Consider the following 27,702-nt stretch of genomic DNA (forward strand, 5'->3'; position numbering starts at 1 on the left):
ACTTAAAATTCAGGATTATTAAAAAATATATATTTAAAGGCATCAGCAAGCTGCTGAAACAAGCAGAACACAAGGGGACAAGATTCTGAGAAGGAAAGAACTAGAAAACACACTAACACTGGACAACTGTTTTGATGATTCTGGATTTGGAGCAAAAGAATGCAAATCCAGATTGCACCCAGGCAGAAGGCCACTGCTAGGGACAGAAAAATGAGCAGAATTTTTCACTGTCTTGTAAGGGTATAGAGAGAAAATTTGAAACTTCAAGAGCCAAATTATTGGTAACAAACAGAGGAATAGAGAACTAAGCCTGATATACAGCCAGCTTTTCCCTTAATATAAATGTCAATTTCTGAAGGCCAGGAGGCTTAGAAGCTAAGCAGATAAACTGAAAAACAGAGCAGTTTTTAGGAATCTCAGTTGTTAAAGAGAAAAGGATTAGAGTTTAGGTCCTGCCTGGGAGAGGGACCCAGTGAACTCCTTAGCATTCAGGAAGGTTAGGCCTTATAAGTAAGGGTGAACCAGGAGTAGAATGAGCTTTACCAAAATTGAAGCCTAGTCTTTACTTGAATTAAGAAACAGCCCCGGGGGCTTCCCTGGTGGTGCAGTGGTTGAGAGTCCGCCCGCCGATGCAGGGGACACGGGTTCGTGTCCCGGGATCCGGGAAGATCCCACATGCCATGGAGTGGCTGGGCCCGTGAGCCATGGCTGCTGAGCCTGTGCTCTGCAACAGGAGAGGCCACAACAGTGAGAGGCCCATGTACTGCAAAAAAAAAAAAAAAAAAAAAAAAAAGAAACAGCCCCAACTCTGCCCAGCAGAAGAAAGGTAAACTCTGGCTAGAGGAAAATAACGTTATCTGGAGCCATCACAATTTGTTTTTATATACAATGCGTGGAATTTAATTTTAAAACTACTAGGCATGCAAAAATACAGAACAATATGTCTAAAAATCCAAAGAAAAACTAGACATGGAAATAGGTCCATATTGATCCAGATATTAGAGCTAACAGAAAAGAAACTTTAGAATAACTATGAGCTATAACTTCAAGAAACTAAAGGAGAAAAAATTTTAAATAGATGAAAAGACAGAGACTTTCAACAAAGAATTAAAATGTATAAAGAAGAGTCAAATAAAAATTCTAGATCTATAAAATACAATTACTGAAATTAACAATTTATTGGATGGACTTAATATGACAGAAGACAAAATTACTGAACTGGAAGACAGGTCCATTAAAATATCCAAACTGAAGAACAGAGAGGAAAAGTGTTAAAAAAAAAACAAGCATAAATACATATCAAACAACAAAACAGTACATGTAATTGATATGCCAAAAGAAAGACAGTGATAGAACAAAAGTAATACTTGTATTCAGTTATGGCTGAAAATTTTCCAAACTCATGAAAGACAATATCTATAGTTTCAAGAGTTCTGAGAACCCTAAATTTAAAAAATTAATGTGAAGAAAATTATATCTAGCTATGTCCTATCGAACTGCTAAAAAGCAACAAAAATTTTTAAAAATCTTAAAAGTAGAGAGGGGAAAAAAGACATATTTTAGAGCACAGTAGGAGAATCAGCTAACTCTCATGAGAGATGATGAAAACTAGAAGACAATGGAATGACATCTTTAAAGTGTTGAAAGAAAACAACCACCAAGATTTCAATACTCAAAAATAAAAGGAAAATTAAGATATTTTAAGACAAAACCAAAATATGGAAAGAATACATTTCTAGCAGACCTGAACTAAAAACTAAAATTACTAAAAGGATTTTTTTCAGGCGAAAGAAAAATAATCTGAAATAGCAACACTGAAATGCAGGAAGCAATGAAAAGCCTACATTTTCAAAAATCTGTCAGTAAGCCCCAGAACAGCAAGAAGCTCAACAACTTGTGGACAATTCCTAGGACCCTGATTATCTCTTAGTAAGTTTTTAACTGTGAAAATAACATTACCTGCACCTTGCTCCAAATGAATAGTTTCCTTACTCTTCACTTGAGTCAGAGAAATTTTATAATCCTTAAGAATCCATCAACCATTAAAAAGGAAGACAAAGAACAATCCAAGAGCCTATTCTTGGGTCTGAAAATGACTTTATTTCATTACAACTCCCCAAATGAAAACTAAACCTTAAGAATATAAGTGCCCCCAAACCTCTTCTTCCACTTAATACTTTCATTCCAAAAGAGAGAGATTACCTCAAATAATTCTCATTGTCAAGGAATAACCTCCTAAAGGAAGGAACCTCACAAATCAGCTGATTCTTTTCCTTGCCATCAGTAACAATCCTAAACCTTTTTGCTATGTTTCGTTTTATCTGCACAATAGGAAGCTGGGGGAAAGAAAGTATGGGAGTAATCCTTTGGACTCCTTAGATGCTTTCCATTACATAGTGGCCACCAAATGTATTCAATAATGAACCCCTTTAAAGGTTTAAAAGCTGCAGCAAGGTTTAATAGACCATATAAGTCTCTCCCCAGCCCCTTTAAAGAATGTCTGAAATCCAATGACAGGGAGAAGGAAAGACTGGCCTTAACCAGAAAAACAATGTTGTCTGCACGCCCTTTTTATTCCAGAGGCTTAGAAACGCAATCAGCTTTCTTGGCTGTGACCCTTTTGTTCGCAGAGCACATTATGCAGCTTTCTTCGTGGCACAGAAGCTCCCTGCAGTGAAAGCCTCCTCCTGAATGGGGTTTCTGAGCACAGACATTTCCTTGCGTCTTATTTGCAGCTTTCTACAATAAGCCCTCTCCCACACAAATACATATTTTCATTATCTTATTTTTAGAAATGCAATTTGAAGAGGGGAAGTGTGATTTGACATTCTAATTGTGGTGGATTCTTCATTCTGCGTCTCTCTAGAATCTGGCTGCAAATGCAACAATTCTAACACTAGATTTCAGCACACATACATCAGTTCCACTTAGCTGTATTAAAGCCACGTGCACTGCCATCACGGGAGTGCCATCCCACACATTCATTAGTCAAAGCATATCACGCAATATGATTATCTTCCATTACAGCATTAAGTGTCTGATCCAGACCGAGAGTGTAGGAAATAAGTTTAGGGTTCTGTGGTTCAGTGAGTTGAACTCTCAGATTATTCTCAGGTCTTAAATTAGTTTCTATGTACTACACCAATAGTTTCAAACTAACAGCCCTCTCAAACTACTTCATTTACCAGCTAGAAGAACATTTGTTACCTGAAGAATGTGAGAGAACTAAATGCAATTCCGAGAGAGTGGAGGTTGTCTTAAAACTAGAAATTTACCATCTCTCATCAACTCCATCTTTCCTTCCCTCTTTCCTTCTTTCCTTTTCCCCATCCTTTCTGCCTTCTTCTTTCCCTCCCTACTTCCACCCATTCTTTCTTTATGAAAAATTATCTTAGCATCTAAGAAGCTCCAGATACTGTCTAAGGTACTGGGAAGGAAAAGATATATAAGCCAGGGCTCCATTCTTGTTGGGGAGACAGATCGGTGGAAAAAATAATTAAAATGCAAAGTGAGACAGATGAGCTGGATTCTGCATGACCAAGAAGTGTGGGAAGGGAGCACATGGGGGATAAATTCCAGCCAGAGAGGAAGGGAACTGCATACCCCACTCCCTTAATTAGAGCCTAAAGCAGTACTTGGACTTGATCTGAGCATGCTCGTCATCACAGGCAGGACTGGAACAAGCTGATGTGCGTTTGGGTTGTTGGATCTAGAGAAAGTGACCAGTAAAAGAGATAGTAGGAAGCGTCTGTCTCAATGCATCAATCTGCAAATATTTACTTGGTACCTATTACACAGCATGTACTTTCATTACAACTACCCAAGTAAAAAGTATACCTTAAAAATTAAGTATTCTACTGGGGACTGGGGACACATGGGTGAACAAGGCAGATGTGGTCTCAGCCACAGGCAAGAATATTGGCCCTCTACCTTCTAGGACCTGTAATGGAGTGATACAGAGTGATGAGCTGCAGGCAGATACTAAGGGAAAAGTGTTCATGAAGGTTTCAGGGAGACTGAGACAGGGAGGCATGGCTAAGTCACTTTGGGCCCTAGGGACAAACTGCACACAGGTGAAGGAAAGAGGCCTTTTCCCTGCAGATGGAGCCATAATTCTTGGGAAACTCAAGAATTAAGAATGTTCAGAGTACCCTTAGTCCAGAAAAACAGAACCAGTATTAGAGATGGAGAGAGAGAGAATGGTTTTCAACAACTGACTCACTGATTGTGAGGAATCGGCAAGTCTGAAATCCACAGGGCAGGCCAGCAGGTGGAAACTCAGGATTTCAATGTCTTGAGGCAAAATTTCTTCATTTCGGTTTTCACTCTTAAGGCCTTCAACTCATTGGAGGAGGCTCCCACATCATGAAGGGTTATCTGCCTTACTTAAAGCCAACTGTTTGTAAAGTTTAATCATATCTACAAAACACCTCCACAGTAATATTTAGACTAGTGTTTAACCAAACAGCTGGGCACCACAGTCTAGCAAAGTTGACACCCACACTTAACCATCACATATCAGATTGGGAATTCAGTACCTTCGGCACAGGCATCATAATTCCCACCAAAAACACAAGAAACTAGTGGGAGCAGCGTTGGTGGCTGGTTGTAGCGACCAGTCAGAACAGAAGAACATGAGGACTCCTCCTATGAGCACATGTGAAACACCCTCTGAACACCCTCAGAAATACTTGGCTGGAAAGGACTACTCAGGTGAAGGCAAGAGCCACAGAATTTTTTGGTGTTATCATTAGTTCCATTAACATGGGGAAAGACTTTGCAACTTGAAAGATGAATTTTGGAAATAATAAAATTTTTCATCTACAAGGAGCCTGTAGGTGACAAGAGCACAGGATGGGTGGATATTTTATTGCATGAAGTCTGTAAGGGCAGAAGGAGAAAGAAGCAGAAAGGTAGCAGCTGCTCCTGTGTTATGAGGCAGCTCTGTGTGACGAAGTTGGGAGGACAAACGCTCTGAACGGGGTAGAGTGGGAGAGACCCTTCCCTGTAGATCCAGTGGTTTGACTGCTGCCAGGTAGAGCTTAGTTGCGATACCACCTGTCTATTCCCCCGGAGGCCAGTAAGCGGAAACACTGTTTTCGTTGCCCAGATTCTAAGGCTTAAGCCCGGGGGAGAATGGACCTCAAGTCATTCTGAGATGGAACATGTCTCTGCTTTCAAGCTCCTATGGTCTTGGAATGATTCAGGAGAGAATCAGTAGTGACAATCTTAACAGGGACTGCTGGACTGCAGCAGCAGAGGCTGAGAACTTAAGTACCATTATGTATGTATACAAGGTAAGCTGGGGCTGAAAACATAGCCCAGTATATAAATCTTGTCAGCTTCTAGGGATACACACATGTATTTTTTTCTCCAAACCTGCTTCTCCTGCAGCAGCCTTTTTCATTTATTTTTTTTAACACCTTTATTGGAGTATAATTGCTTTACAATGGTGTGTTAGTTTCTGCTTTATAACAAAGTGAATCAGCCATACATATACATATATCCCCATATCTCCTCCCTCTTGCATCTCCCTCCCACCCTCCCTATCCCACCCCTCTAGGTGGTCACAAAGCACCGGGCTGATCTCCCTGTGCTATGCAGCAGCAGCCTTTTTCTTAGAAACCAATGCCACCATTCACCCAGTCCCCCAGCCAGAGAATGTCCTTAGCTCCTTCCACTCAAGTTCAGTCACTCTCCAAGTTCTGTTGATTTTTACCTCCTAAAAAATCTCTTAAACTCAAACACCTCCTCTTCATCCCACTACTACTCTTTGAAGCTGATTTTCCTGCCTCTAGTCCGCAGCCACCTCTAACCCATCCTTCATGTTAGAATGATGGTTCAAAACTGAAAATCCAGGGCTGTCACTTTCCTACTTCTCTCTCTTCCCAGAGCCATTACGATAAAGGAGAAACCCTTATTGGGGGGAAGTAAGGCTTCTGTAATCTGGTCCTTGTTTACTTCTTCCGTCTTACCCTACACGTAGCTATATCAGCCACTCACAGTTTCTTTTTCTCTTTTTAAGTCTCCACACATGCAGCCCTCCCTGGAATGCTCTTCCTACTCCTTTGCTAAGCTGACTCCTACTTCTTTAAGACCTAGGTCAAAGGTCATTTCCTCCAATTCGCCCTGGCCTGAGTTGGACATTTCTCTCCTAGCCTAGGATTGTTTGAGAAGCCACATGTCTGGAGACTTTCTTTCATTTTATGTGATGATAGGTATAGGTTCACCTACCACCACCCCTGCCCACCATCCTGCCTGCCTCAGCTGGGTGCTCTGCCTGGATACGTGCTCCAGCACAGAAGCCAGGCTAACTCTGCTTCTTAGACTGAAGATCTTCTCAAAACCATACTCAGGAGTGTGCCTCATTATTACTGTCCCAGGCCCAGGAAGACTAGCACTCAGTGTTTATCACAGACATTTGTTTCGTCACAGCACAACTTACACTGAAGACAAAGCTTTACAGAGTTATACAGTAAACAGCTGCCTTCAGGATCTCCTGGTTTGAGAGACACAGCAGCATCTTTGTAACATCCCCAGCAGGGTTACTTTCAATCCCTGATTCACCCAGGTATCGGTTTAATGGCATTCTTTCCCTTCACTTGCAAATAAGTAGTTCTTCCAAAAACGTAGCTCTTCCAAAAATAGGTACATAAACACAAATTTTAAAAGAACAATCATTTCTATTATTCTCCAGCAAAGAGCAGAAACAGGAAATAGGAAAGGTCTTCATGTTTGTTATATCTGCCTTGGGATTTGGTTTCCTAAAATTAAGTCCAAAACAAAGTTTGCAGTCTCCTCTGACAATATATGTGGATAGTTAGGTAAGGTTATTTGCTTACCAGACAGCATTTGGTGTCACCCAGACAGCCACTTAAAGAACCACAGTGGATTAAGGAAATCCTTCAGAAAAGAAAGGCATCTGACAGCACCAGGACAATTGAGGAATTAACTTCAGGGAGAGTCATCTCCAGCCTGAAAAAAGCAAGCACAGGAAACAGAATCAGGAAGACAACAAGAATGAAGCAGCCCCATCTCTTCTCTTGGTTATTATTGCCTTTTCCTGAAGCAGTGTCTACACTGGTCAAATTATTCTTCTTCTGAAAATAAGCAAACCTCAGTGATTCAAACTAGGAAAATCATGAGGAACCACATTAACCAAGTACCTGGATAAAAGCTGGACTCAGAGAAACAGAGTAGAGTGGTGGTTACCAGGGGTTAGAGGGTAGAGGAAATAAGGGGATATTGGTCAAAGGGTGCAAATGTCCAGTTATGAGATGAACAAGTTCTGGGGATCTAATGTACAGCATGATGGTTACAGTTAATAATGTATCATAACTTGAAAAGTTGCTGAGAGAGTAAATCTTGAATGTTCTCACCACAAAAAAGAAATGGGAATTATGTGATGGGATGGAGGTGTCAGCTAACGTATAGTGGTAATCATGTTGCAATATATATCAAATCAACACCTGTATACCTTAAATTTACACAATGGTGTATGTCAATTATATCATTATAAAGCTGGAAAAAATAATAATAAATAAAAACATTTTTAAAACTGCAAATTAGGTTTGTAGAGCATAGAGTATGGAGGTTTTTATGTAGATAAATTGTCATCATAATTACGTGTTAGTTAAAATTTCAAATAAATTCAAATTCTTGTGCTCCAGAGCATGGTAGTAGCGAGTATGTTGAAAAAAGCCAGCCACCGAAACTACAATTCATTCATTCATTCAACAATTTTTTTTTTTTTTTTTTTTTTTTTTTGCGGTACGCGGGCCTCTCACTGTTGTGGCCTCTCCCGTTGCGGAGCACAGGCTCTGGACATGCAGGCTCAGCGGCCATGGCTCACTGGCCCAGCCGCTCCGCGGCATGTGGGATCTTCCCAGACCGGGGCATAAACCCGTGTCCCCTGCATCGGCAGGCAGACTCTCAACCACTGCGCCACCAGGGAAGCCCAATTTTACAAATATTTTTGAAGCAACCATATATAAGTACTATATTCATCAGTAAAAACAAACAGCAACTATCTTGGAGTTAAGAAAATAGAGCCACACTGCCCAAGTTTAGTCCCTAACCATGCCACTTAGTTTTAACTATGGAACCTTGAATAAGTTCTTGAATCTCTGTATATAACTCAGTATCTTCATCTGTAAAATGTGTTTAATGAGAATACCTTGACCTCATAGGATTGTCGTGAGGACTAAATAAGTTTGTAAATATAAAGCAGCTATCTTTTACACATTTGTGTATATACAATGCCTGCCAGGTCACATAACAATAACAACAACAACCAAAAAAACCACAACCAGTCTTTATGGGGCATTTACTATATGCCATGTACTAGGTATAGCAAATAGTTAATAAATGTTAGCCCTTATTATTGTTGTTATTACAAGTATTACTTGGATCCTTTAGTTTTGTATTTTAATTAAAAATTAGAAATATTCTGATTTTTATAGTTGTCATTACTGCTAGGTCGATAGCTTTGGCAGGTTTCCACCATACTCTGAGGGTGAAATTAGAGAAAATAGACCCAAAATATACTATAGGTCTAACATAACAGTCATCTGACAATATCTGAGTTTAGAACATAAGCCTAAAAGGCCAGAGAGAAGTTTTAAGAATATATTTGCAGTCCATCATCTAGCATATTCTACATGTCTAATAAAGAATGTGCCCAAGGTTAAGAAGAGAGCCTGTCTTCTTGGACCTTGTTTAACAAAGCAAAGCAAGAAGGTAGGCCTATGTCAGAGCAGTGGTTCGGAAAAAAATAATGATGATGGTAAGGGCTCTGAGTTAGTCAGACATGAGGTTTATGTCCAGAAAATTCAACTAAAGCGAGGAGGCAGGATGAAGACAGTTCTGAGTCCGGGCACACTAGAAGGAAGCTGCCATCCACATTCCAGAAGACTGAGAAACAACAGGAAAATATTCAGTCAGAAGATCAGAAATTCTAGCCACGGGTAACCAAGACAAGGATCAAGCTTTTCTACAGACATGTGACAGTCTCCCATGAGGTTCTAAGAGATTGTAGGTATTCAAATAGTGGCTGTCTGACTGAAGCTATTTTTACTCTGTGGAGCAATGCCTGGAGACCTGTCTGGCATATCATGCTTACATCTGCATGTCTCTTACCCTTATGAGATTGTACCCAACCTAAAAGCATCAACTACTTCCTCAACTTGGCATTCCCAGAGAGACTCGTATTATAGATATTCAATAAATATTTTCTGAATGAATGAATAACTACTATGAGCAAATGAGCAGACCCCAAGGGAGTCTGATCCTGAGCCAACTGCTTTCTGAGAGAAATGTTCCTACGCCCTCCCCATCCAGAGCAAAATGGTTTCAGGGTGGGGGGAACATCTAGCCGTGTTGTCTGCCAAGAATCAACAGTGCCATCTTCCAAGAAGAGCAAATCAATTTTCCTTTGGGAAATTACCCCACCCCATCCTCTCCTGGCTAAGGGTGGGGCTAAGAGTTGAGCCAATCTCCTTTCTCTCCCTGGCATTTGAACCTTAAGCAAAAGAAATTAAAGGAAAGAAAATGGTTGGAGCTAATTCATCCCAGCAGTGCCTAAAGAGTTTGTCCATTAGTTCATGCTACCTCAATGGCTATAGTTGTCTTGGTTTCCGTCCTTTCTGAGACCCGGTAATGTAACTCTTCCTTTGCATCAGTGAGTTTCCCTTTATCCTTTAACTAATTCCTTTGGTCCATAAGTTTAGCAAGAGTCCATTTCAATAGCTATAAACTGAGAATTCAACGGATGTGCTATAAGATCCTTGCTCTAGATCAGTAGTTCCTAATGTTGGCTGCACATTAGAATCACTGGGGAGTTTTTAAAATCCCAGCACTCAGGCCACACCCCAAGCCAATTAAAGAGGACTCTATGAGGCTACAACCAATCCTTGTTAAAGTACCCCAGGTGATCTCTAATGTGCAGCCCAAGTTGAGAGTCACTGCTCAAGAGTTAATGGAAATATGTCCACCTTATTCTCAGAAAAGGAAGGAGCCTTGCAATACCCCTCGGTATTTTACAAGTGACACATTTTTTAAGACAGAATTTAACCCTAGAGAAAGAACTAAACTCCCACTCAGAATTTGTGTTTTCCCCAAGAATTAAAGAACTAGGAGAGTTTTCATCTTTAATTACTATTTTTACTACCAAGTAAATTTAAAGAGTTTCACAACTGTAAGCACTTTCTAATAATTTTATTAACAACACAAGTAAAGCACAGTATCAGGGAAGAAGATATCCCTGTTGGCTTTCATTCAAAATAGATCACAATAATCTATTCCAAGCTTGGAAATATTTCTACTGAAGAATCCCTAGATCCATGTTTAAAGTGGGGCTGTCTTTGGTGACATCTGTTGACTAGAAGGTGAGCATGAGAAGGGAGAAAACTGACACCTTTTCACTTCCTCTACTCCTTCTGTCTTGTGAGAGATCATTTTCTTAATGTTGTGGGAAATGCAGTGAGGAAAAAGCCAGCTAAGGAGCCAAGCAATTAAACTGCACAGAAAACAATAAACGTGTCTATAACAAGCGTGAAAGATAAGTTGAAATATTTGACATTTAGTTTCCTAAAGTGAAGACTTGCCTTTTCTTAAGAACAGTTTCTATAGAGAGACTAAGACAATACGGTGACATTCCAGAAGAAATCCCAGCTGTGTGCATGCCCTGCACAGGGAATCAAACAGCTGCACAAGGACTCAAAAGGAGATGCCTCAATGGAGGCACATTTCTACTGCCGCTTGGCTGCCACCCTCTTCTCTCTTGCCCATGACTCCTCCTCAGGGCATGCAGACTTGAGGCATACACGGGCTACTGTGAGCTCTGCCAGCCTTCGTGGAGTGATGCTGCACCTGTAGAATCAGCTCTGCTTCCCACAGCCTTGGATGGGACCCAGTGTCCCTCGAAATCAACTGGGTCCATCCTCTTCTATCAGCTACACAAGGTGATGGTGTTTTTCTTTTTTTCTATTTTTGTTTTTAGCCCTGATGAGATTGAGTCAATTTGAGAACAGATTTATGTACAGTGAAGCACTGCATAAGTTGAGCAACAGAACTTAGGCACTTTATGGAATGTACTGCAGTTGAATGCAGAAAGGAAGGGAATGGGGCTCCGCTCCCAAGGAACAAGGGAAAGGAGAGTGAGGGGAATACTGGTGTGTCTGGCACGTGTTCAGGGTGTCCTTTTTTTAAAAAATTCTTCCCGCTTCTAAATTCAAATATCATGTAAGAATGCATTTTAAAACATTTTTTAAAGCCAAATAAATTTAAATTAGATGGTATTCATTTGTTGTCTTTTATTTTCATTTATCAGTATAAGAGGAAATAACTCCTTCTGAGAATAGGCCAATCACTAGGAAACCATTTAGAAACATGTCTTCCCACGGGTCAAATATTTTTGTTATAAACATGAATTCAAAGGATATTTAACTGAGACTCTAGTATGTGCTAAGCATATGCGGTCAAAAAAATAAAATTCACACTTTCACGATTATAATACAATAAGCCCCCTCTCGTGCTGTGCTTCAATTCATTATGTCATTATTCCAAAGCTATTTTTGAGCAACTAATTCGGGGAATCTTGGGCAAGACACTGTCATTCCTAAACTGAGAATGTGATACTAATTCTCTCTTTATGGTAGAGTGCATAAGAACAGTCCACTTGGACAGTATAATGGGTAAAAATGCAATGGAATTGTTCCCTGTGCGTTATTGACTGACCACAGGGCAATACAACTCATGAAAATAGAAGACGTATATGATAATGGAAAGACAGCTGGACTTGGGATCTGAATACCCAAGTCTGAATTCTGGCCTCTCAAGACACAAGCTGTGAAATCACACACTGGTCACCTCCTGTTACAGTTTCTTTCATTATAAAATGAGGATGACAACTATAGCTGCCTCCCTAACTGTTAATGAGAAACAAATCAATAACATATGTTCACACACCAAACACAGTGGCCTGTGCTCCAGTTTTTGCTGAACCCCAGCCTGAATTCCATTAGCATCAAGCAATGAACATCTGAATTGGCTGCCGTGAATGCCTTTTTACTTTACCACGCACAAGTCAGGAATGACCGTGGATTACCTGTGATCTTTACTTTCTTCTTTATACTTTTCTGTATTTTCCAGTTTTCCTACAGTGATCATGTATACATTTTATGACTAAAAAGATGTGGGTGAATTTTAGAGGCTGGAGTTAGACTGAAGGCATTGGATTCAGTGAACACACGTGAGTTAAGAGCATTTTGATAACTGTTCGAACTGACCAAAGGACAGAATGTCAGCAAGTCAGAACACTAAAATTATTGAAGTGAGAAGGTTGCTCCATTCTTATTATTTCTGTATGAGAAAAACCATCCTTAATGAGCTCATTGTATACTTATACATAGTTGACCCTTGAACAACATGAGTTTGAACTGCACAGATCCACTTACAAGCGAATTTTTTCAGTAAATACCTAGTACAGTACTACACGATCTGTGGTTGGTTGAATCCACGGATGTGGAACTGTAGATATGGAGGGCCGACTATAAAGTTATATAAAGATTTTTGACCGTGCAGAGGGTCAATGCCCCAACCTCCATATTGTTTAGGGTCATCTGTAGTTTAAAATGTTCATTTATTGTCTGTTTATAATAACATAATGGCCATTATTGAGCACTTATTATGTGTCAGGTGTTTTGCAAACAATCTTACCAACACTATAAGAAATGTATTTTTATCCCCATTTTTATCTACAGGGAAATTCAACCAAAGTAATTTTCCCAAGGTTGTGGCCAGTAAATGGTTGTGTCTCGTACCACCATTAATCCACTCTACTCTCTCCCATTATACTTTCCCATACTATGGAGGCTAGTTTTCAGACTCCCTTGCAGCTCTGGTTCAGCCAAGCAGATACACCCATGCAAGACAAGGAAGATAAATGTGAGCACCAAATGAAGAGATAGGATTCTTTGCCAAGGGTGGTCTGTGGTTCTTCGAGTGCAGTGGTCAAGGAGGCTATATGTTCAATGCATAGGAGTGATGAGCAGCAGACAGAGTCAGTAGTGAGGGCTTATATAAAGAAGTCCCTTGCAATTCTGGAGTGTTTCTGCTGGCTGCATTATTTCTGTTTTTACAACATGCAAACATGTTTCCCAGGCCTGGAAAGTCTGCAAGTTATCCAATACTCTGTAATAAAGTCATTTCCATTTAAACTACTTAGAGTGAATTCTGTTGTGTGCAACTAAACAATTGAGGCTAACCAATGGGTCTTCTATACTCCGTGCTTTTCCCACCTTGTCTATGTTTTTTCTAACTATTAGAAACTGTCTTTTTTTAATAGAAATGGCAAAAAGGAAAAAACAAACAAACCTGGATCTGGGATTCCTAAGACCAAAGAGATGACTTTAAGGCAATGTAGCTGTGACTAAAAAGAGTTAAGAACCAAAAAAGTTAAATAAAAGGACTTGTTTAAGGCAAGGACTCCAGGAAAGATTAAATCAACAAAGATCTGAAAAAGCAGCTGAAAGGGGAAAGCAGAAGTGTCAGCTAGGGTGAGAGAGAAGTTCAAAAGTATCTGGACACACATTCCAGAGGAGTTCAGGGGTAACACTGCTGTGGACAAAACACAGCAGTTTGACCTCGGCCTGGTCACAAAAATCACACTGGGAATCCCATTAACTGTTTCAAAGATTGCAGGCTAAAAATCATACAGCCTAGGTCAAGGGTTAATAAACTCTGGCTCACAAACAAAATCCTGCCTGCTGGCTTTTTTGTAAATAAAGCTTTATTGGAACACAGACACACCCATTCACTTACAAATTGCCTACGGATGCTTTCACATCATAGGGTTGAGCAGTTGTCACAGAGACCATATAACCCACAAAACCTAAAATATTTATCCGGCCCTTTACAGAAAAATTTGCTGCCTCTTGGTCTAGGAGGTTGGTAGGGCAAAGTCATTTGGAATTGATAAGTCAGTTTTTTATATCTGTCAACAGAAAAGGGACTATGTGGACAGATACAGGGACCAAGATTGCTTCCTGAAGAGGAGAAGACTTTTAACCCCCTTTGGTGGAAGCAGTCTCCAGGACTATTTAGTCTGCAGGTGTCCTTGTGTGTGTGTGGGGGGGGGGGGGGGGCGGGGTTGGGAATGAGGAACATCAGAGTTGCTGAAGTGAGTAAGGAATTGAAGAGGTTGAAAGAAACAAAACTGTAACCAGAGGATGTAGATGATAAATCCGGAGAGAGAATGCAAATAGAGGTGGAAAGTTTAGAAACTCAGGCTACAGCTCCAGAGGTATTTAAGTGAGAAAGGGGAGGTACAGATGGGTAGTCAGAGAAATAACAGGCAGCCCATTTGAGACCATACCTCAAGGGCCACGTCACTGTGGGCGATGATTTTTCAGTGTGTTCCTATTATGCACTAGGCACTGAGTTGGGTCCTCAGAGAGTCTGCAGACTAGAGAAGGATGAAGGTGTAGCTCACAGCTCCAGAACAGTGGAGTGGCCGAGAAGCAGCCTTTGGACCTGACAGCTGAGGGAACCTTCAGCGATCTTAGCAAAGAGAGGTGGACTCTGTGTAATTTGGAGGAATAACAGCTGCTCTGAAAGGGGTCTCTGGGAATTTCAAATAGGGAGATGGAACAGTGCTCCAGAAGTGATTAAGATGAAAGGAAGGAGATGAAACGATAGCTGGAAGGCATAAATGGGTCTCATGTTGCTTTCTGAAAGATGGGTGCTATAGCCAAAAACCCTTTTCATCATACAGAGACGGCGGCCGTGGCAGCATTCTTTGTAACAGAATTTGACCTGTGGGTGAGCGGCTTCCCATTCTCTCTGACTACCAGAAGATTTCTCTTAGCTGTGTTTTGGAAAAACAGAAAGAAATGCCAATTCTACTGCAAACCACTATAAATGTTACCTACACTGTGCCTGTGGCTACTTTATCCAAGGGTAATGAGAGGATGACCAGAATAAAAATACTCTGCAGCCTTTCTCAGCAGCAAACAGGCAGTGTGACTGAGTAAGCACAGAAGAAAAAGGGAGAGCCCTTCCTGAGTGGACGAGAGCAACAAAAGGCAGCTATTCAACCATCAACCCACTTGGGCCCCTGCAAGAACCCGCTGCTGCAGCTGCCTCAGCTCTGCCAGGGGAGGGGGGTCAAGTCAGCCCCTGGGAGTCGTGCTAGATAAGCTGAAGAAGCGAAGAGAATCTTATACGGCCCAAACTCATGAGACTCTGAAAGTTCAGATTTCTTCATTTTCCGGCCACCATTTTTGTCACCTCTGAAGACTTGCAACTCAAACTTGAGGAAGCCACTTAACCTTTTTGGGTCCCTTTTCCCATCTGTAATAATGAAGATGATAAAAATTGTGCCTTCCTCCTCAAGGAGTTTGAGCTACTACTATCAAAATGTCTTACAAAGAGAAAGTTGCTTCTGTAGAAACTCAACACTTACGTGCTAAGGTTTGGCAATTTTCTCTAAGGAGCACTTTGGGAACCACTGAGAAGCGAGATTTAGATGCTTGTCGTGCCTAACAGTAAAGCTAAAGGAAGTCTGGATTCTGCAAGATCCTGCAGAGCGACATCTCAGCAGATTTTCCAACTACGTGGGGCATTTCCTAGCGAAGCAAGGTGTATGTGAGAAAGGCTGATGGCTGCAGGGGAAGTAATACTTACAGGATACTGGTTAAGAGACTGGATTCTAGAGACAGACCACCCAGCTCCATCACCCTCTACTGTGTGACTTGTTACAAATCCACCATCCTCTCTGACCTTCAGTTCCCTCACCTGTAAAGTGTAGATAACTGTACATACTTCAGTAGGTCCTATTAAAGAGTAAAAGAAATAATGAATGTAAAGTACTCAGCACAGTGCCTGGAACACAGGAAGCAACCCAAAATGTTAGCTATTAATATAATTATATTTTGATACTAATGAAGGCTCAAGGAATCTGCCATGGGAAGGAGGTTACAGAGGGACTGACCTCACTTGGAATCAGGGAGTCAATAAAGATATTTCTGGAGAGGGAATTCCCTGGCGGTCCAGTGGTTAGGGCTCCACACTCTCAAGGCCGAGGGCCCAGGTATGATCCCTGGTCAGGGAACTAAAATCCCACAAGCTGGGTGGTGTGGCTAAAAAAAAATTTTTTTTTTCTGGAGAAAGAAGAGGGGAGATAAAAAATACTAATGGTCTGGGCAGGAGCATACCTACACCCAGAGGTTGGGGATTAGATGGACAGACATCTAATGGAAACACCTGGGCTTGAATCACCTAAGATAGGAAATCTGAGGCCCTGAAAAGGAGCTATAAGGGAAGAGGTTCCAGAGGAGCATGCCAAGGACATCTCCAGGTGTGTGAGCAGCAGGGACCAGCTCTGAATTGAGGACCAAAGCTCATTGGCCATCGGAGGCCCAGAGATACATGAGGTCATATAAAGTAATCATCAGACTCACTGAGCATGTAATACGGGAAAAAAGGAAACATGTCTCAGGCAGCCCAGAAATAAAGTCCAGGAACTCTTTCCAATCAAGGGATCCAACTCCCCTTTGGCTCCAAAATGCTACCAAGAGGTAAACTGGTAAAGAAACAGAAGTCCACACCTCCCAAGTTCTATTCAAAACAACTTTGTTTTCTGTTACAGTTATTTGACAAAGTCAAATATAATTTTCAAGACAATGAAAAAGTAAAAACAATATTAAAAACCTTCCAAAAATGAAATTATATGCCCCACTCTCTAGATTTAGCAAACATCTTTCTTCCTGCAGTGCTGCCCTTTATTAAAATCTAATACTAATGTGGGGTTAATATGACAGCCCCGAGTACACAGATTAAGTTATAAAAGAAATAAGCTTTTATTACTTTTCCAAAGACAAAGCAATAACTTAGAATAACAGAATGATGTTAAACTTTCTACCACTTTCCACCCTCACATTTTCCCGTTTTCTTTCTCCATATAACAGGGAAATTTTCTTTAAAAAAATTAAGACTCCATTTACAAGTTTACAATAGAGCAATAAGTAAGAATAATACCATATTCTTTGTGACAACATCTTCTAGAGGCAGGGAAAACTGTCTTTGAAATTAGCTCCCAAATTTAACCCTATGTTTCTTACTTTTAAGTACACTGGATTAACATACTGTTACACAGTACTTCCCCCTTTTGCTCATTCCCCACAGTTCTTTTTTTCTTTAACCTCCTGAATATCTCTCAAATCTGTTGTCTCCTTTCAGGCCTCCTCATATTTCAGATGCTGTCAAGCTCAAATACATCCTCCTAGCCATCAGATCGGGACCTGTGTCAAGGGAACATCTAATTTCCTCCTTCCCTGCTTAAAAAATGAACTTCCTGTCACTTACAGAATCATGGCATCACTCTTGGGTATGCCCCACTTACATGTGCATCTACTTTGTCCTCGATCCTCCCTGCCCCTCCCACCTGTCCAACACCGCCACACCCATAGCATGGCCACCACCCAATACCACCATCTCAACCACTACAGCTCTGGAGAGTCTGTGGGTCTCTAACCCATCACGCTGTTGTAATCTCTGCATTTTCACAACCTGGGTCTCAGTTACCCTTCCTTCTTTTTTTTTTTTTCTGCTATTGCTTTTATTTTTTCAATTTTTAATTGAACTATAGTTGATTTACAATGTTGTGTCAATCTCTGCTGTACAGCAAATGACTGAGTTATACACATACTTTTTTTTATATTCTTTTCCACTTTGGTTTATCACAGGACACTGAATGTAGTTCCCTGTGCTGTACAGTAGGACCCTGTTGTTTATCCATTCTAAATGTAATAGTTTGCACCTACCAATCCCACGCCTATTGCTTTTTTTTTTTCATTTTTTTAACATCTTTACTGGAGTATGATTGCTTTATAATGGTGTGTTAGTTTCTGCTGTATAACAAAGTGAATAAGCTATACGTATACATATATCCCCATATCCCCTCCCTCTTGCATCTCCCTCCCACCCTCCCTATCCCACCCCTCTAGGTGGTCACAAAGCACTGAGCTGATCTCCCTGTGCTATGCAGCTGCTTCCCACTAGCTACTTTACATTTGGTAGTGTATATATGTCCATGCCACTATCTCACTTCATCCCAGCTTACCCTTCCCCCTCCGTGTGTCAAGTACATTCTCTATGTCTGCTTCTTTATTCCTGTCCCGCCCCTAGGTTCTTCAGAACCATTTTGTATTTTAAGGTTCCGTATATATGTGTTCGCATACGGTATTTGTTTTCCTATTTCTGATTTACTTCACCCTGTATGAGACTCTAGGTCCATCCACCTCACTACAAATAACTCAATTTCATTTCTTTATATGGCTGAGTAATATTCTATTGTATATATGTGCCACATCTTCTTTATGCATTCATCTGTCAATGGACACTTAGGTTGCTTCCATGTCCTGGCTATTGTAAATAGAGCTGCAATTAACATTGTGGTATGTGACTCTTTTTGAATTATGGTTTTCTCGGGGTATATGCCCAGTAGTGGGATTGCTGGGTCGTATGGTAGTTCTATTTTTAGTTTCTTAAGGAACCTCCATACGGTCCTCCATAGTGGCTATATCAATTTACATTCCCAATAACAGTGCAAGAGGGTTCCCTTTTCTCCACACCCTCTCCAGCATTTATTGTTTGTAGATGTTTTGATGATGGCCATTGTGACCGGTGTGAGGTGATACCTCATTGTAGTTTTGATTTGCATTTCTCTAAGGATTAGTGATGTTGAGCATCCTTTCAGGTGTTTGTTGGCAATCTGTATATCTTCTTTGGAGAAATGTCTATTTAGGTCTTCTGCCCATTTTTGGATTGGGTTGTTTTTTTGATATTGAGCTGCATGAGCTGCTTGTATACTTTGGAGATTAATCCTTGGTCAGTTGCCTCATTTGCAAACCTTTTCTCCCATTATGAGGGTTGTCTTTTCATTTTGTTTATGGCTTTCTTTGCTGTGCAAAAGCTTTTAAGTTTCATTAGGTCCCATTTGTTTATTTTTGTTTTTATTTCCATTACTCTAGGAGGTGGGTCAAAAAGGATCTTGCTGTGATTTATGTCATAGAGTGTTCTGCCTGTGTTTTCCTCTAAGAGTTTTATAGTGTCTGGTCTTACATTTAGGTCTTTAATCCATTTTGAGTTTATTTTTGTGTATGGTGGTAGGGAGTTTTCTAATTTCATTCTTTTACATGTAGCTGTCCAGTTTTCCGAGCACCACTTATTGAAGAGGCTGTCTTTTCTCTATTGTATATTCTTGCCTCCTTTATCAAAGACAAGGTGACCATATGTGAGTGTGTTTATCTCTGCGCTTACTATCCTATTTCATTGCTCTATATTTCTGTTTTTGGGCCAGTACCATACTGTCTTGATTACTGCAGCTTTGTAGTATAGTCTGAAGTCAGGGAGCCTGATTCCTCCAGCTCTGTTTTTCTTTACCAGATTGCTTTGGTTATTCAAGGCCTTTTGTGTTTCCATACAAATTGAGATATTCTTGTGCTAGTTCTGTGAAAAATGCATTGGTAGTTCGATAGGGATTGCATGAATCTGTACATTGCTTTGGGAAGTATAATCATTTTCACAATGTTGATTCTTCCAATCCAAGAACATGGCATATCTCTCCATCTGTTTGTATCATCTTTAATTCTTTCATCAGTATCTTACAGTTTTCTGCATACAGGTCTTTTGTCTCCTTAGGTAGGTTTATTCCTAGGTATTTTATTCTTTTTGTTGCAATGGTAAGTGGCAGTGTTTCCTTAATTTCTCTTTCACATTTTTCATCATTAGTGTATAGCAATGCAAGAGATTTCTGTGCATTAATTTTGTATCCTGCTACTTTACCAAATTCATTGATTAGCTCTAGTAGTTTTCTGGTAACATCTTTAGGATTCTCTATGTATAGTATCATGTCATCTGCAAACAGTGACACTTTTACTTCTTCTTTTCCGATTTGAATTCCTTTTCTTTCTTTTTCTTCTCTGGTTGCTGTGGCTAAAACTTGCAAAACTATGTTGGATAATAGTGGTGACAGTGGGTAACCTTGTCTTTTTCCTAAACTTAGAGGAAATGCTTTCAGTTTTTCACCATTGAGAACAATGTTGGCTGTGGGTTTGTCATATGTGGCCTTTAATAGGTTGACGTAAGTTCCCTCTATGCCTACTTTCTGGAGGGTTTTTATCATAAATGGGTGCTGACTTTTGTTGAAAGCTTTTTCTGCATCTACTGAGATTATCATATGGTTTTTCTCCTTCAGTTTGTTAACATGGTGTATCACATTGATTGATTTGCGTATATTGAAGAATCCAAGCATTCCTGGGATAAGCCCCATTTGATCACGGTGTATGATCCTTTTAATGTGCTATTAGATTTTGTTTGCTAGTATTTTGTTGAGGATTTTTACATCTATGTTCATCAGTGATATTGGCCTGTAGTTTTCCTTTTATGTGACATCTTTTTCTGGTTTTGGTATCAGGGTGATGGTGGCCTCGTAGAATGAGTTTGGGAGTATTCCTCCCTCTACTATATTTTGAAAGAGTTTGAGAAGGATAGGTGTTAACTCTTCTCTAAATGTTTGATAGAATTCGCCTGTCAAGCCATCCAGTCCTGGGCTTTTGTTTGCTGGAAGATTTTTAATCACAGTTTCAATTTCAGTGCTTGTGATTGGTAAGTTTATATTTTCTATGTCTTCCTGGTTCAGTCTCAGAAGGTTGTGCTTTTCTAAGAATTTATCCATTTCTTCCAGGTTGTCCATTTTATCAGCATATAGTTGCTTGTAGTAATGTCATGATCCTTTGTATTTCTGCATTTTCATTTGTTATTTCTCCTTTTTCATTTCTAATTCTGATGAACTGAGTCGTCTCCCTTTTTTTCTTGATGAGTCTGGCTAATGGTTTATCAACTTTATCTTCTCAAAGAACCAGCTTTTAATTTTATTGATCATTGCTACTGCTTCCTTCATTTCTTTTTCATTTATTTCTTTTCTGATTTTTATGATTTCTTTCGTTTGCCAACTTTGCTTTGTTTCTTTGTTCTTCGGTCTCTAATTGCTTTAGGTGTAAGGTTACTTTTTTTATTTGAGATGTTTCTTGTTTCTTGAGGTAAGACTGTATTGCTATAAACTTCCCCCTTAGAACTGCTTTTGCTGCATCCCATAGGTTTTGGGTCATCGTGTTTTCATTGTCACTTCTTTCTAGGTATTTTTTAATTTCCTCTTTGATTTCTTCAGTGATCTTTTGGTTATTTAGTAGTATATTGTTTAGCCTCCATGTGTTTGTATTTTTTACAGATTATTTCCTCTGATTGATATCTAGTCTCATAGCGTTGTGGTCGGAAAAGATACTTGATATGATTTCAATGTTCTTAAATTTACCAAAGCTTGCTTTGTGACCCAAGATATGATCTATCCTAGAGAATGTTCCCTGAGCACTTGAGAAGAAAGTGTATTCTGTTGTTTTTGGGTGGAATGTCCTATAAATATCAATTAAGTCCATCTTGTTTAATGTATCATTTAAAGCTTGTGTTTCCTTATTTATTTTCATTTTGGATGATCTGTCCATTGGTGAAAGTGGTGTGTTAAAATCCCCTACTATGATTGCATTACTGTCAATTTCTCCTTTTATGGCTGTTAGCATTTGCCTTATGGATTGAGGTGCTCCTATGCTGGGTGCACAAATATTTACAATTGTTATATTTTCTTCTTGGATTGATCCCTTGATCATTATGTAGTGTCCTTCTTTGTCTCTTGTAATAGCCTTTATTTTAAAGACTGTTTTGTCTGATATGAAAATTGCTACTCCAGCTTTCTTTTGCTTTCCATTTGCATGGAATATCTTTTTCCATCCCCTCCCTTTCAGCCTGTATATGTCCCTAGGTCTGAAGTGGGTCTCTTGTAAGACATTATATATATGGGTCTTCTTTTGTATCCATTCAGCCAGTCTATGTCTTTTGGTTAGAGCATTTAATCCATTCACATTTAAGGTAATTATTGATATGTATTGTTCCTATTACCATTTTCTTAATTGTTTTGGGTTTGTTATTGTAGGTCTTTTCCTTCTCTTGTGTTTCCTGCCTAGAGAAGTTCCTGTAGCATTTGTTATAAAGCTGGTTTGGTGGTGCTGAATTCTCTTAGTTTTTGCTTGTCTGTAAAGGTTTTAATTACTCTGTCGAATCTGAATGAGATTCTTGCTGGGTAGAGTAATCTTGGTTGTAGGTTTTTCCCTTTCATCACTTTAAATATGTCCTGCCAGTCCCCGCTGGCTTGCAGAGTTTCTGCTGAAAGATCATCTGTTAACTTAATGGGGATTCCCTTGTATGTTATTTGTTGCTTTTCCCTTGCTGCTTTTAATATTTTTTCTTTGTATTTAATTTTTGATAGTTTGATTAATATGTGTCTTGGCATGTTTCTCCTTGGATTTATCCTGTATTGGACTCTGCACTTCCTGGACTTGATTGACTATATCCTTTCCCATATTAGGGAAGTTTTCAACTATAATCTCTTCAAATATTTTCTCAGTCCCTTTCTTTTTCTCTTCTTCTTCTGGGACCCCTATAATTCGAATGTTGGTGTGTTTAATGTTGTCCCAGAGGTTTTTGAGACTGTCCTCAATTCTTTTCATTCTTCTCTCTTTATTCTATTCTGTGGTAGTTATTCCCACTATTTTATCTTCCAGGTCACTTATCCGTTCTTCTGCCTCAGTTATTCTGCTATTGATTCCTTCTAGAGAATCTTAAATTTCATTTATCATGTTGTTCATGATTGTTTGCTCTTTAGTTCCTCTAGGTCCTTGTTAAACATTTCTTGTATTTTCTCGATTCTATTTCCAAGATTTCGGATATTCTTTACTATCATTATTCTGAATTCTTTTTCAGGCAGACAGACTGCCTATTTCTTCTTCATTTGTTTGGTCTGGTGGGTTTTTACTTTGTTCCTTCATCTGTTGTATATTTCTCTGTCTTCTCATTTTGCTTAACTTTGTGTTTGGGGTCTCCTTTTCACAGGCTGCAGTTTCGTAGGCCCATTGTTTTTGGTGTGTGCCCCCAGTGGGTCAGGTTGTTTCAGTAGGTTGTGTAGGCTTCCTGGTGGAGGGGACTAGTGCATGTATTCTGGTGGATGAGGCTGGATCTTGTCTTTCTGGTGGGCAGGGCTGCATCTGGTGGTGTTTTTTGGGGTGTCTGTGACCTTATTATGATTTTAGGCAGCCTCTCTGCTAATGGGTGGGGTTGTGTTCCTGTCTTGCTAGTTGTTTGGCATGGGGCGTCCAGCACTGGAGCTTGCTGGTCGTAGAGTGGAGCTGGGTCTTAGCATTGAGATGGACATCTCTGGGAGAGTTCTCACTGATTGATATTACATAGGGCCTGGAGTTCTTTGGTGGTCCTATGTCCTGAACTCAGCTCTCTCACCTCAGAGGATCAGGCCTAACACCCAGCCAGAGCACCAAGACCCTGTCAGCTATACGGCTCAGAAGAAAAGGGAGAAAAAAGAAAAAGAAAGAAAGAAAAAAATAATAAAAGAAAGTTATTAAAATAAAAAAAATTATTAAAATTAAAAAATTCAAAAACTAATTTAAAAAAAAGAGAGCAACCAAACCAATAAACAAATCCACCAATAATAACAAGCACTGAAAACTACACTAAGATAAACATAAAAATCAGAAATTGGTCAGTCGCATACAGCAAACCCCATGTCTACAGTTGCTCCAAAATTCACTGCCTCAATTTTGGGATGATTCGTTTTTTATTCAGCTATTCCACAGATGCAGGGTACATCAAGTTGATGGTGGAGATTTAATCCACTGCTCCTGAAGCTGCTGGGAGAAATTTCCCTTTCTCTTCTTTGTTCGCACAGCTCCTGGGGTTCAGCTTTGGATGTGGCCCCGCCTCTGCATGTAGGTCGCCCTCTGGCATCTGTTCTTCGCCCAGGCAGGAGGGAGTTAAAGGAGCAGCTGATTAGGGGGTTCTGGCTCACTCAGGCCCGGTGGGGAGGGTGGGGTATGGAATGTGGGGCGACCCTGCAGTGGCAGAGGCCAGCATGATGTTGTAACCGCCTGAGTTGCGCCATGTGTTCTCCCAAGGAAGCTGTCCCTGGATCATGGGACCCTGGCAGTGGCGGGCTGCACAGGCTCCCGGGAGGGGAGGTGTGGACAGTGACCGGTGCTCGCACACAGGCTTCTTGGTGGCTGCAGCAGCAGTCTTAGCATTTCATGGTGTCCGCGCTAATAGCCATGGCTTGTGCCCGTCTCTGGAGCTCATTTAGGCGGTGCTCTGAATCCCCTCTCCTCGCGCACCCTGAAACAATGGTCTCCTGCCTCTTAGACAGTTCCAAACTTTTTCCCAGACACCCTCCCATCTAGCTGTGGTGCACTAGCCCCCTTCAGGCTGTGTTCACACAGCCAACCCCAGTCCTCTCCCTAGGATCTGGACTCCGAAGCCCAAGCCTCAGCTCCCAGCCCACACCCTCCCTGTTGGGTGAGCAGACAAGCCACTCAGGCTGGTGAGTGCCGGTCGGCACCGATCCTCTGTGCAGGAATCTCTCTCCACTTTGCCCTCTGCACCCCTGTTGCTGGGCTCTCCTCCATGGCTCCGAAGCTTCGCCCCCACCCACTCCCCATTTCCACCAGTGAAGGGGCTTCCTAAAGTGTGGAAACTTTTCCTCCTTCACAGCTCCTTCCCAGAGGTGCAGGCCCTATCCTTATTCTTTTGCCCTGTTTATTCTTTTTTCTTTTGCCCTACCCAAGTACTTGGGAAGTTTCTTGCCTTTTGGGAAGTCTGAGGTCTTCTACCAGCGTTCAGTAGGTGTTCTGTTGGAGCTGTTCCACATGTAGATGTATTTTTGATGTATCTGTGGGGAGGAAGGTGATCTCCGTGTCTTACTCCTCCACCATCTTGAAGGTCTCCTTAACCTTCCTTCTATAACAAATAGTTATAGAGCTCTTATCATGTGCCACGTCTTATTTAATGCTTTATGAGTATTAACTCATTTAATCATTATATCCTTGTGAGAAAGATATTATTATTGCCCTCATTTTATAGAGGAGGACACCTAAGTACAGATCAGTTAGGAAACTTGTCCAGAGTCACACAGCCAGTAAATTGGTGGAAGAAGAAAGGAAGCATTATTCAAACTCAGACATTCCAGCTCCTTATCCATACACTGCACTGCCTCTTTCTGCTTCTTCAATCCCTCATTCTGTGTCATCTCCTCTGCAAAGCTTTCTCTGAGAACCTCAATTGCTCATCAATCCCTCCTATGTACCTCATGAAGAGACTTACTATATGATAACTATCACAACTCTTCTTCTCATTTTAGACCATTAAATTACTAGAAGGCAGACACCATAATTCATCACGGTATCCTAACACAGGTGCTCAATACCTATGTGACAAATGACCCAGTAAGGATGACAGATAGCCTTATTATATGTTCCATAGTTGGTATAAGAAGAAATTCAAAGAAATTGGAACCTAAGGATTACTTGGTTCTTTTAGCATTTAATGTGTCCAGCAAACATTATACCTAAGCCATAAACTGCAGGCAAAACTTGCATGCGTATCCCTACCCCATTCTCAGTAGCTCTGTTACATAGATCAGTACTGTCCAAGAGGATGTTCTGAGAGCCCAGAAATGCTCTATATCTGCACTGTCCAGAGGGTGGCCATGTGCCTGTCGATCGCTTGGCTAGAGAGTCTGAGAAACTGAATTTTTTGTTTTACTTTATTTTAATTATTTTAAATTTAAATAATCACATATAGCTAGTGGCTAACATATTGTACTGTGCATGTCTGGACCACTGACAAACTATAAAGTGGCAGAGCACAGAGCAGTGAAGGGATATAGGATGTAGAAAGTAGGAAAGAATATGCAAAGAACACTCGGTGCTGGGGTGACCACCTGCCCAGTTTGACTGGGACCATGCAGTTTCACGGGACTTTCAATGCTCAAAATATGACAGTCCCAGCAAACTGGAACCATTGGTCAACCTACTCAGTGCCTAGGAGGAGCTGAGAGAAGATTCCACACAAGAACTAAAGAAGCTGAAGCAGGAGATGGAGTAGGATAAAGACTGAGATTGGGACACAGCGAAGATAAAAACACATGATGGTTGGGAGGAAGGTCGTTGTCTTGGAAACGCTACACTCTTCAGATTTCCATGTATCTGCAGATTCCAACACTCAGGTTCTAGTGTAGAGATTTCCAAAAAATGCGTATAACTTGCTTTTATACCTGCTTTTTTTTCAAATACACGTGCTTCATTTTACTCATCTCTTAGTTGGGGAAATCAAGAAGACAGCCTACTCAGCTCTTTTTGATCTGTCATTTAAATTTCCATTCTCATCCTATAATCTGTTAATCTTTCCAGTATCTCGGTGCAAGGCTGAATTAAATTCCCATATTGAATCCCAACATGAAAGGCATTTCTTTGTGAGCAGCTCAATATAATGTTCTTCTAAATGACATTTAAAGTGTTCAGCTCAGTAATGGAATGATAAAGAAGGGCACCCGGTGTTAGTACACATCAGTAAAAAGAACATTTTTTTATTAGTCAGAAACCAAAAAGATAGAACAAGGTAATTAAAAAAGAAAAAGCTTATCCCTGCTAGATTGCCGCGGGAGCATTATGATTCAAAGTGTAACAGTCACTGAATTCCTGCAGGAATCTTTCTTAAAAAGACATCAGACATCAAAGTCTGAGTCACGCCACATTAACCACCAATGGCCAAAGAAAAGTTTGAATGCCACTGGAAAAGTTAAATATTAGACGTTCCCTGAAACATTTAAAGTCAGAGAAGTAGGTATTGCAGTTGTCATACCAACTTGTGTGCATTCTTTGCAGGCTTCCAAACCCATCTTTGTACCCCCCTTCTGTTGCTATGGTAACCCAAATAAATTCTCTCCTGGGATTCATTTCTCTCAGATGCCAATGCATCCGGTCAAGCGGGCAGGCTAGCAAATAATGCCCTGGCCCTGAACGTTCTCGCTCTCCAGGCAGCCACAAAGAGCTCTTCCTCCACATCCCACCCTATTTCAACGTTTTCAAAGCTATAATTCCATTCGATTGAGAAAAAAATATTCTATGCTTTGGTACTTCTTTTATTTGTCTAACCAACGAGAGGAACCCCTGCAAAAGGCAAAAAATAAGGAGCTAAAAGTAAGAAATTCTCCTAACATCCACTTCATCACTCTTATGTTCACCAATGAGAACTGAATGAGAGTTCTCAGTGGAATAAAGAGAAATCCAAGCACTCTCACTGTCTGACCTCCGTATAGCACTAGTAGATACGTTGTTTAGTACTTAGAATTAGGCACTGGGGAGACGGTTGTGGGGAAGACTGAGGTATTACCAAAAAATTTTTTGAAAGAAAGCACTTGATTCATAGAAAATATGCAGACATAATTCTAGAGAAAAAGGCTTAAGCCTTTTTGTCATTGGAGATACTATCATTTAAAGCTTCTAGAGTTTGGGCACCCTCCCCTCCATATATGTTAAATACGTATTGCATATGGTGCAAATATTTCTCAAGATAGAGCAGCCAGCCAGACAAGCAGCATTTCACAGTAACAGTATATATGTAACAGGAGACAAAGAAATGCTACCTGCATTCCCTAAAAATCTAAGTCTATTAATTTTACCCAGAGATGAACAACATTTTGACCTCAAAACTAATACAAGACACCCAATAAGAAAGGATGATTTGGGCATT

At 40.4% G+C, this 27,702-nt stretch overlaps 1 long non-coding RNA gene across 2 annotated transcripts in view; it reads right to left on the minus strand.

Annotated features, from left to right (window-relative positions):
• The window catches only part of LOC307193981, a 267,667-nt gene that overhangs the window by 145,124 nt on the left and 94,841 nt on the right, over nt 1-27,702 (minus strand). For both annotated transcript variants that reach the window (XR_013830468.1, XR_013830469.1), the window contains exon 2: nt 6,843-6,975. This is a non-coding gene — a long non-coding RNA (uncharacterized lncRNA). The remainder of the gene's footprint in view (nt 1-6,842; nt 6,976-27,702) is intronic.

Source organism: Stenella coeruleoalba (genome assembly GCF_951394435.1).
Source record: "Stenella coeruleoalba genome assembly, chromosome: 11".
NCBI lineage: Eukaryota > Metazoa > Chordata > Mammalia > Artiodactyla > Delphinidae > Stenella > Stenella coeruleoalba.